This window comes from Lissotriton vulgaris, chromosome 4_1 (assembly GCF_964263255.1).
Source record: "Lissotriton vulgaris chromosome 4_1, aLisVul1.2, whole genome shotgun sequence".
Taxonomy (NCBI): Eukaryota; Metazoa; Chordata; class Amphibia; order Caudata; family Salamandridae; genus Lissotriton; species Lissotriton vulgaris.
In genome coordinates, this window is record NC_141691.1 from 495,412,516 (window position 1) to 495,428,347 (window position 15,832).

Genomic DNA, 15,832 nt, shown 5'->3' on the forward strand with positions numbered 1-15,832 from the left:
CCCCTCCTTTATACCTGAGCTGTCTTCCCAGAAAAGGTATATGCTGCCTGTGTGCACGTGTGTTGCTCGGGTACTTTGCAGCGCTGTGGTTCTGTGGGGGAAAGGTGGGTGTTTGTTAATTGAATTGTTGATGTAACAATGTTTATTAGTTAAATTGTTAAGCTTCCACTGTGGTGTTCTCTCTCTCATTTGCGTCTTCCATGACCTCCCTCCATCATGTGCAGCTTTGCCCTTCCACTTTAGAGCTTTCACACTCCTTCAGTCTAATTTTTTTAATGTATTTACCAATTCATCACTCTATATTTCCAAGCTGCTGCTGGCCCTTCCACTTTATAGATAAAAAACACTTTCACACTCCTTTATTGTAATTTTTCAAAATTTACCAATCCACCAAGGATCAGTAAGAAATGATCCACGGGCATGCCTACAAAATTAAACTGTTGCATCATTGCACTTTTTCCCCTTTTGATTGTGCTGTACATTATAGGCATTTTTGCTGGTGATGTGAGGCAGGAACAAATGGCCCTGGCAGACCCAGTGGTTTCAAGGGAGGGCCAATTGGCTTCCAATGCTTGTTTGAATTATGCCACTGACAATTTAGTCTCTTCTTCATCATCTCATTCCACATGGTCACCAGAGCCCACTTTCTCTAGGCTTCCAGCAGATTGAGATCAATCAGAATTTTTTCAAAAGAATAATAACAACTTTGGATTAACATTTGGCGATGGACATCTACTGACCACCAGGCCAGCAGTAGTGGAAGAGACATAATGAGCCTGTCACCACTAATGACATTACAGGATTGCCCACTTCTCCAATGCTTAACTGTTAAACCATCTATTTACTGCTGATGGTCTTGTTTCTATAAACTGGAAGACAGGACATGAGGTCAGCATGTTTTTAACCAGTGCATATAGAAATGGATGTCAAACATTATGTCTTAGAAGCATTCTAGTGGCAACAGAGAAAGCATGGCCATTATGTGCACGACCAGTGGTTTGGCCTTTCACAGATTGGGCGTGTGCCTCTGAGTTTTGGATGTGATGGAGTGCTTTCAGTTCACTGACAATCGACATTGTGCCTGTTGGGCCCTCTCCAATATTTTTCCTGAGATTTGTGAATAATTGTGGAAGGGCTCAAAGTTTCAGATCGTCTAGACGATCTCTGATGATGTTCCCCTTATTTAGGACCAGTGGGCAAGCATGTTTAATATGGATTAAGAGATGCAATTCAACAATGGGAATCATTAAAATGTAACCAGAATTGTGCTTTTTGTATGGCTTACGCACAATTCTAAAAAATGTTGTTTTTATGAACACATGTATCATTGCATACACTGACATCAATATCAACATTCCCCCCTCTAGTTGAATTTGCAACTACATCATTTACTCATACTTCATGACAGTCACATTATTAGGGTCTTCTTTAGCTTCAGTTGTAACTAATACTACTTCCCTAGTTGCTTGCATTCAACCTAATTTGAGGACTGCGTTTGTACCGCAGGAAACCCCCACCTGTAGGAAACCACAAAAAACAATATGAAGATGAGAGTGGGCAGCAATGATGTACACAAACCAGTCAAGCACTGGGGAGCCAGGAAAACCAATTGTTATAGCATTCCTGCTCAGGGGCACCTCCCTCCTCAATCATGTCTTTTTGTAAACTGTGCAGTGCTTGGATGGCAAGAGTGTTCAAGAGTAAGGAAGATGCACTCGATGTGGAGTCAATCAATCAGGCCAATATTCGTTCCCAGTTGCCGGAGGGAACTTCGTCAGGGCTCAAGGACCTCCTGCTTAGGAATCAGTGTATAGTGCGTAAGGAGAAGGTATATAATTCCAAAATGCAATAACTTTCAAATCAGAAGTGGGCAAATATAGTGAGATCTCAGATTAAAAAAAGCATATCCGATTATCATGCTGAGTCTTGTACCTCTTGCTCCATAAAGGTCACCCATCAGGAACCATTTATTATGAAGCTCTTTGGAGAAGGAGCCACCTTTGGACTCGTGTTTTGCTATATATATATTTGAAACTAGGAATCGTATGCTTTTTTTGATCTGAGATCTCACTATATTAGCTCACTTGATTTGAAAGTTATCGCGTTTTGGAAGCCATGTTTCGGGAGAACTTCCATTTTTCTTGGTGAAAATAATTGCCATGAGCTGATGAAACAGTTGTTTAATAAAATACTTTTATTGGTTTAGTCACAGTGCATTCAAAACAAAGTTAACATTACAGGCCAGTGCAGGCAATGTATTGTGATGAATGCATAAACAGGTGTCTCAATAATAGACAGTGTACGACCCTAACTGTTCATGGGTGGCGGGCAATTAACCTGAACTCTTTGTTAATAAATCATATTACATGTTTGTATTTAACTGGATAAGTTCAAGATTGAGGATACCTAAATACAAAAGATGTTGAGGAAAGTCATGTCAATGACCTCTTAAAATTGTACTGCATTATAGTGTCAAAGACTACATTATCCGCTATATATGCCATTCCACAAAATTGCCAAAACATTGAAGGTAAAAAAGAGAAAACGATTTGAAAATCTTCCACACTACTTCTGGACCCCACTTGCAACTCTTCGATTTATTTTTCCACCATTTGGAACATTTGGAGCCCCCATTTTGAACTGGTTTACTAGAAATATTTAATTTTTGGAATAAACTGCATTTTTGGTTCAAATCAAAATTTTCTACACATTTCTATTAAGAATAGGATCTTTTACATACAGCACAAATGTTGTTGATCTTTTCTCTACATTGCTCTAGAGAGGGGAAAATCACTCCTCTCTTGCATGCTCTGAATATGATGGGACTCGTTTCCAGTTTTGTTAAGAGATTCACATTTCAGCAATTATTTAGAAATATGTTCAGTATTGGAGTCCTAATCAGCTCAGATCGCTCACATCAATCACCTCAGATTTCTGTCATCTTTATATGTTGTAGAAATACAGACCTCCTGTTCAGAGTGACCATTATTTCTCTGTTTACGAGCTATGTTCAAATAAGCGCCGAATTGTAATTGAAAATACAGGGCTTCCCCAAATGCCTCCAGGAATCAGAAGGTGCCATGGAAAGCTTCTTCTTGCACCATTTAGGAATGGGACAGGTTAACTGATGAAAATTGAGCAGAGAAGTATCCCCCGCGTGGACTTATACCACACCAAATTTATAACAGATTTGGGCGCTGAGGAGTTTACGCCTGAATCAGAATTTGCACGAAAATAGGAATAATTGCCAAAATCTCGGAATTGTGATTGTTTTCAAACAGATTCAAACCTTGCCATTATAAGTGCAATAGCGTTACTGCTTCCTTTGATATCCTACATTCAAACCGCTCCATGTAAATGTGTTTAATTAAGAGGGTTTTGAATGATTTTAAGTTATAATAAAGTAGTTTCAGAGGCTACCATGGAATATTTCCAGATTGGCCTGCAAGGTCAGGTTTTTAACTTGCTAAATCGCTTGGCTGCAGCAGCAACTTGATATACCTGGCCTTCAGGGCTGTGACAGAAAGTGCAGGGCTCTGCCAAAAACATATCTACAAACTGGTATTGTTTTTTTAATGTGTTTATGACAGGCCTGTGCTGTGAGGGAAAAAACGACTTACCTTTTGGGACTAGATAGTGCAGATATTGGTTCAAAACAATTGTTGCAGCCAATAAGTTATTAAAAGAATTGGGGCTGGGGGGTCTGCATCGTAAGACTTTTTTTGCTGCAAGATGCACGTCTCAGGCAGTCGTTCATGGAGAGAGAAAAAAATGCAGAAAGATGACCAGAGGGTTTCTAAATATTCCTGCCTGCTCAGTTCTGACGCAGGGGTGAAGGTGGTAGGGTTAGGACACATCATCTGCTGCTCTGTGCGCAGCTGTGATTGTTTTCCCCAGGTAGCAATAACGCTTTGCAGCCCGTGGTGTACCTTTTGGCAGTGCATGAAAAGTTATTTATTGGGTGTTTCTTATGTTTCTCTCGAAGTCATTGTCTCGCAGCTTTGGTAGCAGAGCAGTGGAGTTCTGAAGATGAGGTCAAAGGCCTTGACAGTGGTTCCCAAACTTTGTTCATGGCACCCCTGGCTAGTTTTCATGGTGCACCAGGGTGCCGTGGCTCAAAGATTGGGAACCACTGCTTTAGGGTGAGGACGAAGTGTGAGCATGGGCTAGGCGGGTCTTGAAGACTCCGCCATATGGCCTCTGTGCTATGCCTGGTACTGATCCTGTGTCCCAGAGGCATGTATGAGCACTCAGGTAGCAGGAAAGCAGTAACAGTGAGATGGCAAAGTAGCAAAAAAGGCAGTCAAGAGGCAGATTAGTAAGCTGCACAGGCACATGTTGACGCTCCACAGTGCTTCGGCACCCAGCCCCCCTACTCCCCTGCTCTACGCCTCTGCGCTTTTTGTTCCTTGCAGACTTGCACCCTTGCGCCTTTCATGCCTCTCCTGGGTCTTTCCATCCTTCCACCTCCTCGGTCACCGCCCCCCACACACTTCATACAGCAGCTTCCCGCATTTCAGCACACTCTGCTGCACTGTGCTGCTGCCGCCGCTTCCTCATGATTTTCACCGATGTCTCCTGGTTGGCCCTCTGCCGTTCTTCTCCTGATGCACTGTTGCTGCTTCCACTCAGCTTGGGTCACTACATATTTTTATCATCCAAGTTATCATGCAAAGTTTAAGCCATGATTTGTGGATTCTTTTCCAGGTACAAAGATTTTCAATGCTATGATGCTCATTTCCTTCTACCTTCTCTTTAGTGACGTCATCCTTTTAGCCGAATATATTTATTGAAACCAGCTCCTGCCTATCTAGACTGCCAGTTCCACTGCCTCCCATGCTCCATGGAAATTGAGTGAGAGTATGAGCTCAAGCCCATCAATGCATCATAGGCTCTAGGCTTGTGTGGCCCCAGCTGCAGCATCTCATTGATTGGAAGCAAACTGTTCATGCAAATAGTTCTTGCGAATGTGCTATTATCTATGACACCCAGAGAAATTGGGGCCCTATCTGTGCAGGGGTACTGTCAGGGTCAATACCAGAGGTATGCTGCTAATGCATGCTCCGTCTCTGTACCAACATGATGAGGAATGGCTAATGATGAACAGGGAAAGAGGAGTTGCTTTGGCAACACAATGATGGACGGAGACTGTAGATGATGCAGAGATAGTGGAGAGGCCCTCTTAGGGGGCATCCAGTGACTACAAGTACATCACAAAGCTATAATCCTTTGCATTTTCTTTCACCAGAAGGTGGCGGCTGCGTTCTGGTTAGCTACATTCTATAAGATGCTAACATGGTGCCATTTTTCCCCAAAAGTTAGTTTAGTGTCTGGGCAGGTCTGCCAGTACAAAAGACACCTTTACAGTCATTCCAGTGCTGTATGTTTTGATGGCATTGTTAAGCCAGTACCATATTTTCACCAACCTGCCCCCTTTTCATAGTTCCCATGAGTCAAGTACCTATTGCCTGTAAAGTGTCTAAGCAGTAATATTTCAGCTATAATATAAAAGATAAAAGATCCATGCTCAAATAAGGTATCATCATCTAACTACCAAATTATAGATAGTACTGTTGGCATGTATTGCTGAACTGCCCAAGCACCTTAAAAGTGCCAATAATTGTTTGGAGTGTTGTTAAAGTATTGCTTAGGATGTGTTTGGTTATCATGCTGGTCCTTTGCCTTGAGAAAGTTGTGGAAAAGCAGTTTTCTCTAGACAACCTTCAAGCACTGCTTGGCGTTAGTCGCCACTAAACCACTCGATGATTATCAAATAAAGAGGCAGGTGCTGGAAACTGGAAAGCAGGAAACGGGTTTTTATTTCTCCAGAGCAAAGCACATCAGATCGGACAAACAGGGTATCGTCTCGAGGTGCTCTAACTGTTTCTCTGTGGCCTGGCCTCTTATACTGTAGTGTATTGCTTTATTGCATGAAGACACATTCTTAACATTACTTTGAAGTACAGTAAGAAATCCCCGGAAACCCAGCTTCAGGCCCGTTCCCACACGTATTCACAGTAGAGGCCCCCACCCCAATCTCAGCAGGTGATGACTATCGCACAGCTGGACATTCAGTTGGGAACCGAAATGTGTGCAATCGGTCGGATCTCATGGGGTGGTGACATTGATTAATCCCGGTTCCTTTGATGAAAGGCGAGATTCTACAGAATGGGGACAATAAACTGCATCCGCAGGGGTAGGTGATGGCCCGGGATCGGGTCGAACAATCGGGTACAGGGGAAGGGGTTATCAAAGGGACTGTTCATGTGAAAGGGATTAAAGAGTATGTGGGTCCGGCATGGGAAGTGGCTCCGGGGCAGGGATCCCGCTGTAGGTGTGTTTATGGTTCAGGTATGTGTGCATGGGGGCTGTCAGCGCGCGGGGTATGTTAGCGAGGTCAGGGAGACGTGCAGGCGATCGGCAATGTATGAAGTGGCCATGGTGCCTAAAACGGCTGCCGCTTACGCCCTGGTACGGGTCTAGGTTTTGACAAGATGGCGCCGGTAGTGTTCATATCGTTATCTAATTTCCCACAAAGTGAAATATGTTGTAAAGCACATCTTAGAAAGGGCACTTCATCAGACTGGAGCTTGACATCAAATAATGTACTGATTATATATATTAATAGTTTTGATTTAGATTAGATTCAAAGTTTACAAAGCGCCTGGCTACTCCAATGGAGTGTCCCCGTGTTAAGAATTCTTTCTCCTCATCAGTATGCAGAAAAAACTCCACCAACCGCAACACCGTTAAGTAGTCAAGGATTTCCCAAAAAAACACATTTTTAGCTTCCTTTGGAACAGCACTTCTTAGGGCTGCCTCCTAAGATTAAGAGGCAGCAGGCTCCACATTTTTGGAAAATTGAACAATCTTCCTCCCAACTGCACTCTTTGAACTTTTGGGATGATAAGCCTTGCAGTACCCGAAGACCTAAGACTCCTATTAGGCCTACAAGGTTTAATCAAAGGAAACGCTTAGCTACGGCCTTTCTCGTTTAAAATTCTATGGCAGAAGCACAGGGCTTTAAAAATCACTCTGTCCTGTAAAGGGAGCCAGTGTAGTTCTACAAGAGCCACCCCTAAAGGGGAGCGTCTTTGAATGTTAAGTAACATACGGGCTGCGGAATTCTGTACTCTCTGCAACATTCTCATTGTACCTTTAGTAGCTCCTAGATATACAACATTGCAATAATCCAAGCGGGAAACAATCACCATCTGGATGATAGGTTTTTTGCTGCCTGTGGTAGCAAATCTAAGATTTTAAGCAGCATCTTCAAAATGCCAAGGCAAGTGCTGGCCAGGGCTGACATTTTTCAATCAAAAGACAGTGCAGTATCAAACCACACCCCTATGTTTTTTATCTTAGGTTTAGGAACCGGGGTCAGCACTAATTCAGGAGGCCTCCAAGCATGGGACTAGATAGAAGGTTGTTTGACTACTACCAAAATGTCGGTCTTTCCTGCATTTAAATGCAAACAATTGAAATGATACTTGATGTATGTGAGATCAAGTGAAAACAACCACAGGTTTTGCTTACTGAAAAAATATATGTTTGTGAATGACTGGAAGCTAGGCATGATTTCAGACTGACTATGACTGAGCGCTAGTTAAATACACCAAGCTGGTCATCCAGGAGACGGTTTTTACCTTGAGTCCTCGGCACTTTCTTGGGACTCAAAGTCTTCCAGTAGGGCAAGGTTCAAAGCTTAAGCTAGCATGTGACACTCAAAATTGTTTCTTTTATCACCAAGCTCCTCCTGAAGCCATTGATTTTGATTCCAAAAGCTTTAGGTGAGACAAAGATGGATTGCTTAGCCATTAAAGTCACATCGCTGCTGCCATAAATCCACTACTATGCCATGGAAGAAGGTTCTACCTTTGGAACTGGCAACTTTTTGCTTCTGACACTCACCAGTGGGACAACACTAAAAGCAACAGCCTTTCCAACTCAGCAAAAAGCTCCCGGCATTACAAACCTTGTGTTCTCACTCACTTTGGGTGCACCTTTATAAGTCAAACCTCAGCATTTTGTGAAGAGGGAGAAAATTACGAAGTCCCTGTTTTCATCAACTGTTATGATTATTTGTCACTTTTGTAGTCCCCATGTTTTCCAAGGCTGACTTCTAGGCACCAGGTCTCTCTCCAGCCAGGGTCCCTATGTTGTCCAGCCCTTTGTGGCCAGCTGAGTCATGTTAAAGACAGCCACCTAACCCTCTTGGAGAGCAGTTACAGTCTCTGGGTGCCAGAAAGAAATATGAGTCCTTTAGTCATTTGCTTTAATGATTGTTCTATGGAGATAGTGGTGAGGTGCCAGTCTTATGCTTTGCATTAGCCAGTAACTGGAGAATTTTATGTGCCCAATTCAGAGAACTTTTTCCCTGTGCCACCTCCCTTTCCAAAATGGCATCTTTGTTTTTTTGTAAAATTTCCCTCAAGCTCTAAAACCAAAACGCCTAACCCCGTTGCCTATTAGAAAGAGATTTAGCGCTCCTTGAAATACTCCCCTGTTTAGATAAGGTCTCCTTCCTCTATCAGGGCCAACAGTTGGCTTTTGCCACTACTTAGCTATACAACTGTTTAGCAGTGGCATTACGCAGAGGATTCTAAAACTAGCAAAAATAGGGTCCGGAAAAGGGGAAAAATCCAAGGTGACCATGCAGAAAAGGCGGATTTCTTAATGTTTTATTAAGCAGTCTGGTGTGGGTTTGCTAAAGCAGCACACAGCTTTGTTCCTGTTTTTATGCAAGCTCACTGTCTAAAGCAGATATATTTAACTCCGAATTGCTCTGCATATTTGGGAACAAATCATTAGTTCATGATTTGCAGAAAGCATGGTTTGGAACCTATGGTCAGTATTTTACCTCTATTTTTCCAAGCTTTGCTGTTGGCGGCTTATGCACTAAAGCCCTGATTACAACTTTTCCCGATTTTTGAGTGCATATATTGGGATAACAGACTCCCAGATTATAGCTAACTTACCCACACCAAATTCTGTAGATTACATTCAAGTTTTCTGTAGGAATGGGAAAAAACGCACGAATTCTGAAATATTCGGTCCTTTTCTGTGTTCTTTCCCTGTCTCGAGGAAGAAAAACACAGATTTTTTCTGCATGCACAGAGTATTTGAAAACTGCGGCAGGCCTGGTGGGAGTCAAGAAGATGGTGGTCAGGGTGTAGTGATGCAGACGGGGGTTTGGGGTGGGGGAGGATTGTCTAATACTACAATAGGGGTCAGGGCAACCGGTGTACCTGCACACAGCCACATACCCTTGCAGCGGTAGCACCGAGTGCCTTAACCATGGGGGTGGGAGTGGGGCGGGGTTAGGCTTTGTCTTCTTCCTCTCTGTCCCCCTGTACACTCCATTTGCCTGCATACATGGCTTGGAGGTCAAGTAGCTGTTATTTTTACATACAATCTCAGCTCGTTTGAAACAATAGTCAACTCAAACTAAAGCATGCATGTTAATAGTGCAACAATGCGCTACAGTATGAACCAAACATTTCGAAAACAGCAAACTTCTACTTTCCCGAGAGCGTGAATGAGAGGGCACTTTGAACAAGAGGTATTATGAAGCTAGAAAGAATCATGCATGTGCCAATGAACTGGCTGTAAATAATGTACTATCTGCTGCTTTTTCTTTAAACAAAAAAATGCATTTCCGAACTTGTTTCACTTTTTTTTCTCCTAAAAATTAATTGCCAATGCTATTTTGAACTGTCATCAGTTAATCTCTTTTCCAACGTTACCCTCGGGGCATTTTTATCTATGGCGAGCCCCCTACATCTCATTTTCACTGATAGAACTTCAGGGTTGTATAAGCACCACACAACCAAGCTGTCTAATAACACTGAAACCTAGACTCAGACTCAGTGATACTGACAATGCGACCCTCAAATTGGCATTCAGACTTTGATAATATGAAGTAGACAAGGGACCCTGACATTGAAACACTGTCAGGGACACAGACACATGGCCCCAGCCATTAAAACAGGAGCATATTAAAACAAATAGGTGATGTTACAGGTTGCTTTGGATATGTACTTTGGAGGTGTAGATTCCTGAGATCTGATACTAGGCATGGAGTCAAAGGTACATTAGATCAATGACACAGTCAAAAAGTGATACACACTGACAACAGCATGTGGAAACTGTGAGACATGACTTGAGGTGTGGGGACTCAGCCTTGACGACAGAGCTCTATGGACAAGGGAATATAGATATCAGCACAAGACAGTCTATGGTGCCTGCTAAACAATACAATCATACGGCATCCCTAAGTGGTAAGTGCACATTTCAATGCCAGATATTGCACTTTATAAATATCACTCAAACTTTTTTTTCTTGTGACAATGGAAAGCTCAATTGACAAATTTTGCAAAGCACTAAATGTATGCAAATGTCTTAACCCTTCGCTGTTATACCTTGCCCTCCCCCTGTGCTAAGCCTTTTTTGGGCTATTTGGGGTAGTTTGCACTTAGGCCCCTGTAACATAACCTTTTGACCATAGAAGGTATCCACGCCTAGTTTGCTTTCTTTTCCTCCAACATGTTGGGGATTTTAAAGGTACCCAGGGTTGGTTGATTCACCTGGAGGGGATCCAGAAAATAGCCAAAATACAGCTACATTTTGTTTTCTTTTGGAATTTTTTTTAAAAAGTGCTGTAGAAGAAGTGTCTGTTTTTTCCCTGCAAATGGTATCAACAAAAGTTTTCTGTTGGTGAAATCACCATCTTCCCAGATTTCAGGGACTGACAGACTTATGTCAGAAAAACAATTTTTTTTCTCACAGTTTTGGCATTTTTCTGGGAAATAGCCAATTTTTGCTATTTTTTGTGCTTTCAACCTTCTTCCACTTACTGATAGAAATGGGTATGAAAGCAATAATGGATCCTGGAAGTCTATACATTTCCGAAATGTAGACAAAATTATAAATTCAGCGAGGGGTCATTTGTGTAGATCCTTCACCTTTTTTTTTAATAGAAACTAACGGTGGAAAATAGGAAAAATTGAAAATGAGTTGAAAAAAACAGCCATTTGTGCCAACGTTTTCACCTGTAACTTCTAAGTATGACAGATTTTCTAAAGCAATATACGGATACATACGCTGGACCTTTTCGGTTGTGGTGATATATAGGCCTTTTAGGATCACTGAGAACCCAAGGAACCCAAGGCCAAAAACTGAGACGCTTCTTGCAATGTTTGTTTTATTGTGTATATATATAGCAATTCATTTTGGAAAATGTAAAAAGTGAAAAATAGGTATGAAAGACAACTATGTATTTCCGAAATGGGAAAAAAATATACAGTTTAGAAACAGTAGCTATTTGCACAGCTCCAAAATTGTGGGTACCCATACTAGCATGTAAATTATAGGACAGTTTTCAACATGACTTCTTTTTTACGCATTTTCTTACATTTGGAATGCAGAAATGCATCGAATGTCAATAGTTAATAACACTTTTTCTATGATTCTGTGTTTACCTAAGTCTCCCGAAAAAAATGGTACCTCACTTGTGTGGGTAGGCCTAGTGCCCACAACAGGAAACAGCTCAAAATGTAACGTGGACACTGCACATTTTTACAGTGAAAACAGACCCCCCAGTATCTATGGAAACCTAGCAAAACTATACATTCTTGAAAACTAGACACCCAGAGAAATCTAGGATGGGGTGACTTGAGAGGCTATCACCAGGTTCTGTTACCCAGAATCCTTGCAAACTTCAAACTTTGTAAAGAAAAAATGAATTTTCCTCATATTTCTGTGATGGAAAGTTCTGGAATCTTGTGGATCTACAAAATTCTTACCCTCCTGCATTCCCCAAAGTCTTCTAAGAAAAATGGTACATCACTTGTGTGGGTAGACCTAGTGCCCGCAACAGGAAACGGCCCAAAATGCAACTTGGACACTCCACATTTTTACAGTGAAAACTGACCCCTTTTTTGCAAAGTGCCTAGCTTTAGATTTTGAACCCTAGCTCTGCCGGCATCTATGGAAACCTAGCAGAATTTTATATTTTTAGAAGCTAGACACCCAGGGGAATCCAGGATGTGGTGACTTGTGTGGCTCACACCAGGTTCTGTTACCCAGAATCCCTTTCAAACCTCAAACTTTGTAAAAAAGAAAGCTGTTTCCTCATATTTCTGTGATGGAAAGTTCTGGAATCTGAGCGAATCCACAAAATTCCAGTCTCCCCGCAATCCCCAATGTCTTTCGATAAAAATGGTACCTCACTTGTGTGGGTAGGCCTAGTGCCCGTGTCAGGAAATAGCCCAAATCGTAACGTGGACAAACCATATTTTTTACAGTGAAAACGAACTGCAAAGTGCATAGCTTTAGATTTTGAACCCCAGCTCTGCCGGCACCCAGGGAAACCGACCAAACCCATACATTATTGAAAACTAGATTCCGAGGGGAAGTCAGAATGGGGTGACTTGTGTGGCTCTCATCAGAGTCTGTTACAGAGAATTTCCTACAAACCTCAAACTTTGAAAAAATAAACACATTTTCCTCACATTTTTGTGATGCAAAGTTCTGGAATCTGCGTGGATCCACAAAATTCCACCCATCCCGCATTGTCAAATGTCTTCCTATAAAAATGGTACCTCACTTGTGTGGGTAGGCCTAGTGCCTGGAACAGGAAACAGCCCAAAACACAACAAGGACTCACCACATTTTTGCAGTGAAAACTGACCGCGTTTTTGCAAACAGCCTAGCTGTAGAATTTGAACCCTAGCTCTGCCGGCACCTAGGGAAACCTAAACATCCTATATATTTTTCAAAACTAGACAACCTGGGAAATCCAGGATGGGGTACTTTTATATCTCTCACCAGGTTCTGTCTCTCAGAATCCCTTGCAAACTTTGAGAAAAAAACACATTTACCCCACATTTCTGTGGTGGAAAGTCCTGTAATCTACGTGGGTCCACAAACTTCCACCCACCCTGTATTCTCCAAAGTCTCCCAATGAAATTGGTACCTCACTTGTGTTGGTGAGTCAAGTACCTGTGACAGGCATGGGTCCTAAACGTGGAGTGAGGTACTATTTTTTCAGCCAAATTTGAGATTTGCAGGGGATTCTGGGTAGGAAAACATTGGGGGGTCGACACAAGCCATACCTCATTCAACTGATTGATTGATTGATAGGCTTTATTTCGATAGAAAAATATCATAAAAGCATGTACATTAAATATAAGACACAGTATTTGAAACAGTCAATTTCCAGATATAAAAAGGGAAAAAGCAGTAGGAAAAAGTGTTAAAAACAGTTAAAACAAGATTAAATTGATAATGAAAGCCTTCTTGCACGAATCAACCAACACCACAGACAATCACGGTTGATGTGTCGGACATTAAAATACGTAGCGCCACTTTATGTTGCCGTTTGCCTAAAAGTCTGCATAAGCGTTTCAGCCATCGCCTCCTAGGCGCACAATAATCCGGACATTCGAAAAGAATGTGGGCTACCGACTCCACACGAGTGGGACAGCGCGCACAAAAGGGATATATCTGGTTAGGGGATTTCCAACGGGCAACTAATTCACCTACTGGTAAGGTTCCCACTCTGAACTTAAAGTACAGGGTACGATCAAAAGGGATGGAAATCAAGTCTAGGTAGGGTTCATAGGCCACCACGTCTTTGATCCCCAAAAAGGCTACAGTGGAATTGCAATGACTTGGATCTGAGAGTAGTTTAGAAGAGACCCAATCCCAATATAATTTCTTGATCACAGCTTTAGGAGGGGCAGATCTCGCTGCCCAAGCCTCGCCTAGCCCTATCTCTACTAGCAGCCATTTTACGTCCCTCAACCATTTAATCCTGGACAAGCCTACCATTGCCATTATCTCTGATAGCGCTTCTGCATAGGAGGCTAATTCCGGCACCCGTCACAACCGAGCCCAGAGAAGCAAGGGGCGAAGTTGCGCATGATCCTTGATCGATTTACAGCCTAAGTCAAGGGACACTGGGACGGTTGGAGTACTCGACGGGAGAGCCATTAGATCTTTCAAAAATTTGCTCTCCGATTTTACTAGTACATCCAAATTACAAGTACCCCACAACTCGGCCCCATAAAGGGCAGCGCTAACCCCTCTAGCTTTGTAAATCTCCATCACTGGGGCCATAGGTTTACTTGTGGAGGAGCGTTGTTCCTTGAGTAATGTTCCGCCCACTCTTTTGTGACCAAGCAGCATTTTGTTAATATGTGGAATTAAACTTAGGGAATCATTAAGGCGGATACCCAGGTAATCAAACTCGGGTACCCTCTCCAATGGAGCAGAATTTAAAGTTGGCGGGCGCCCCGGGTTTTTGGGGGGATTCATAATCAGATACTTGGTTTTGTCAGTGTTGATTACCAACCCCCTCAGTGAACAAAACTCCTGGAAGTTATTCAGGAGGCTCTGAAGACCCATTGGGGACTTTGAAATAAGAAGAGTGTCATCTGCAAAAAGCATTGTAGGAATCAATTTACCCGCCAGGGAAGGAGCATCGGAGGGATGTCTTAACAAATGCTCAACCACTCCGTTCACATAGAGAGGGAACAGAGTGGGAGCTAGCACACATCCCTGAAGGACACCCCTTCCTACAGGAATCCTGTTGTTTTTTCACCGTTCTTGCCCCATCGCACCTGTGCAAAATTACCTTCGTGTAATCTCACAAGGAGGGATAGAATATACGAAGGGAGCCCCAGTTCTGATAAGACCTTCCACAACTCCTCTCTAGGTACCAGGTCAAAGGCAGTCTTAAGGTCTATAAAGGCCAAATATAGACTGCCTTTGCCCAGCACCACCACCTTCCAATACAAGAGAGCCAGTCTAAAGGCCTGTTCAATAGTCCCGGTTCCAGAACAAAAACCGGCTTGGAGGTCCAACAGAATATTGTTGTCGTCCACCCACTGGAGCACCCTTCTCAAAATCACCTTCCCTGCCAATTTTTGGGAGTAATCAATGAGACTTACTGGCCTATAATTAGCAGGGTTGTCCTGACTCCCCTTTTTGAATATCGGGACAACCTCGGCCCCCTTCCAGGAATCTGGTACAGGCGCACCTCCGTTAATTGCATTGAGTAAAGAAGAAACCAACTTCCCCCACTCCTTAGGGCTAGCCCCTAACAAATCGCCCGGTATGCCATCCGGCCCTGCTGCTTTAAGAGGAACCAATGATTTAATTACATCTTCCACCTCTCTGGCGGGTAAAGAAACATCCTGACTACCCCCTGCACAGTTGGCTATAGAGAAAATGGTATTAGGAGCCACCCCCTTAGGGGTAGGGGTATAGAGAGTTGAGAAATGGTCGAACCAGTTCTGGGCAGGGATGTTGCACGCCAACAGCGTGCTATCTGGCCTATCCCTAGATCTTATAAGGTTCCAGAAGCTTCTAGCATCCCTGCCCTTGCTTGCATCCATAGGATCAGCCCAAAACCTATCCTCCCATTCTCTCTTGGCTGCCGCGATAGTCCGCGATACTCTTTCCTAGCCAGTTTAATTGCAGCCTGGTGTTTGCTTTTAACAGCAGTAATCAGGGCATTTTTCTTCCCCCTACATTTTTGAGTATACCAACCAGGCGGGTTCGGCAACTTTTTGCTATTGCCAGTTTGTGAGGCCTTGTAAAAAAATGCATTACCCAACTTGTTTTTATCCTAAAAAATAGATTGCCAATGCTATTTTGAACTGTCATCAGTTAATCTCTTCAACAACGTTACCCTCGGGGCATTTTTATCTATGGCGAGCCCCGTACATCTCCTTTTCACTGATAGTACTTCAGGGTGGTATAAGCACCACACAACCAAGCTGTCTAATAACACTGAAACCTAGACTCAAACTCAGTGATACAAAAA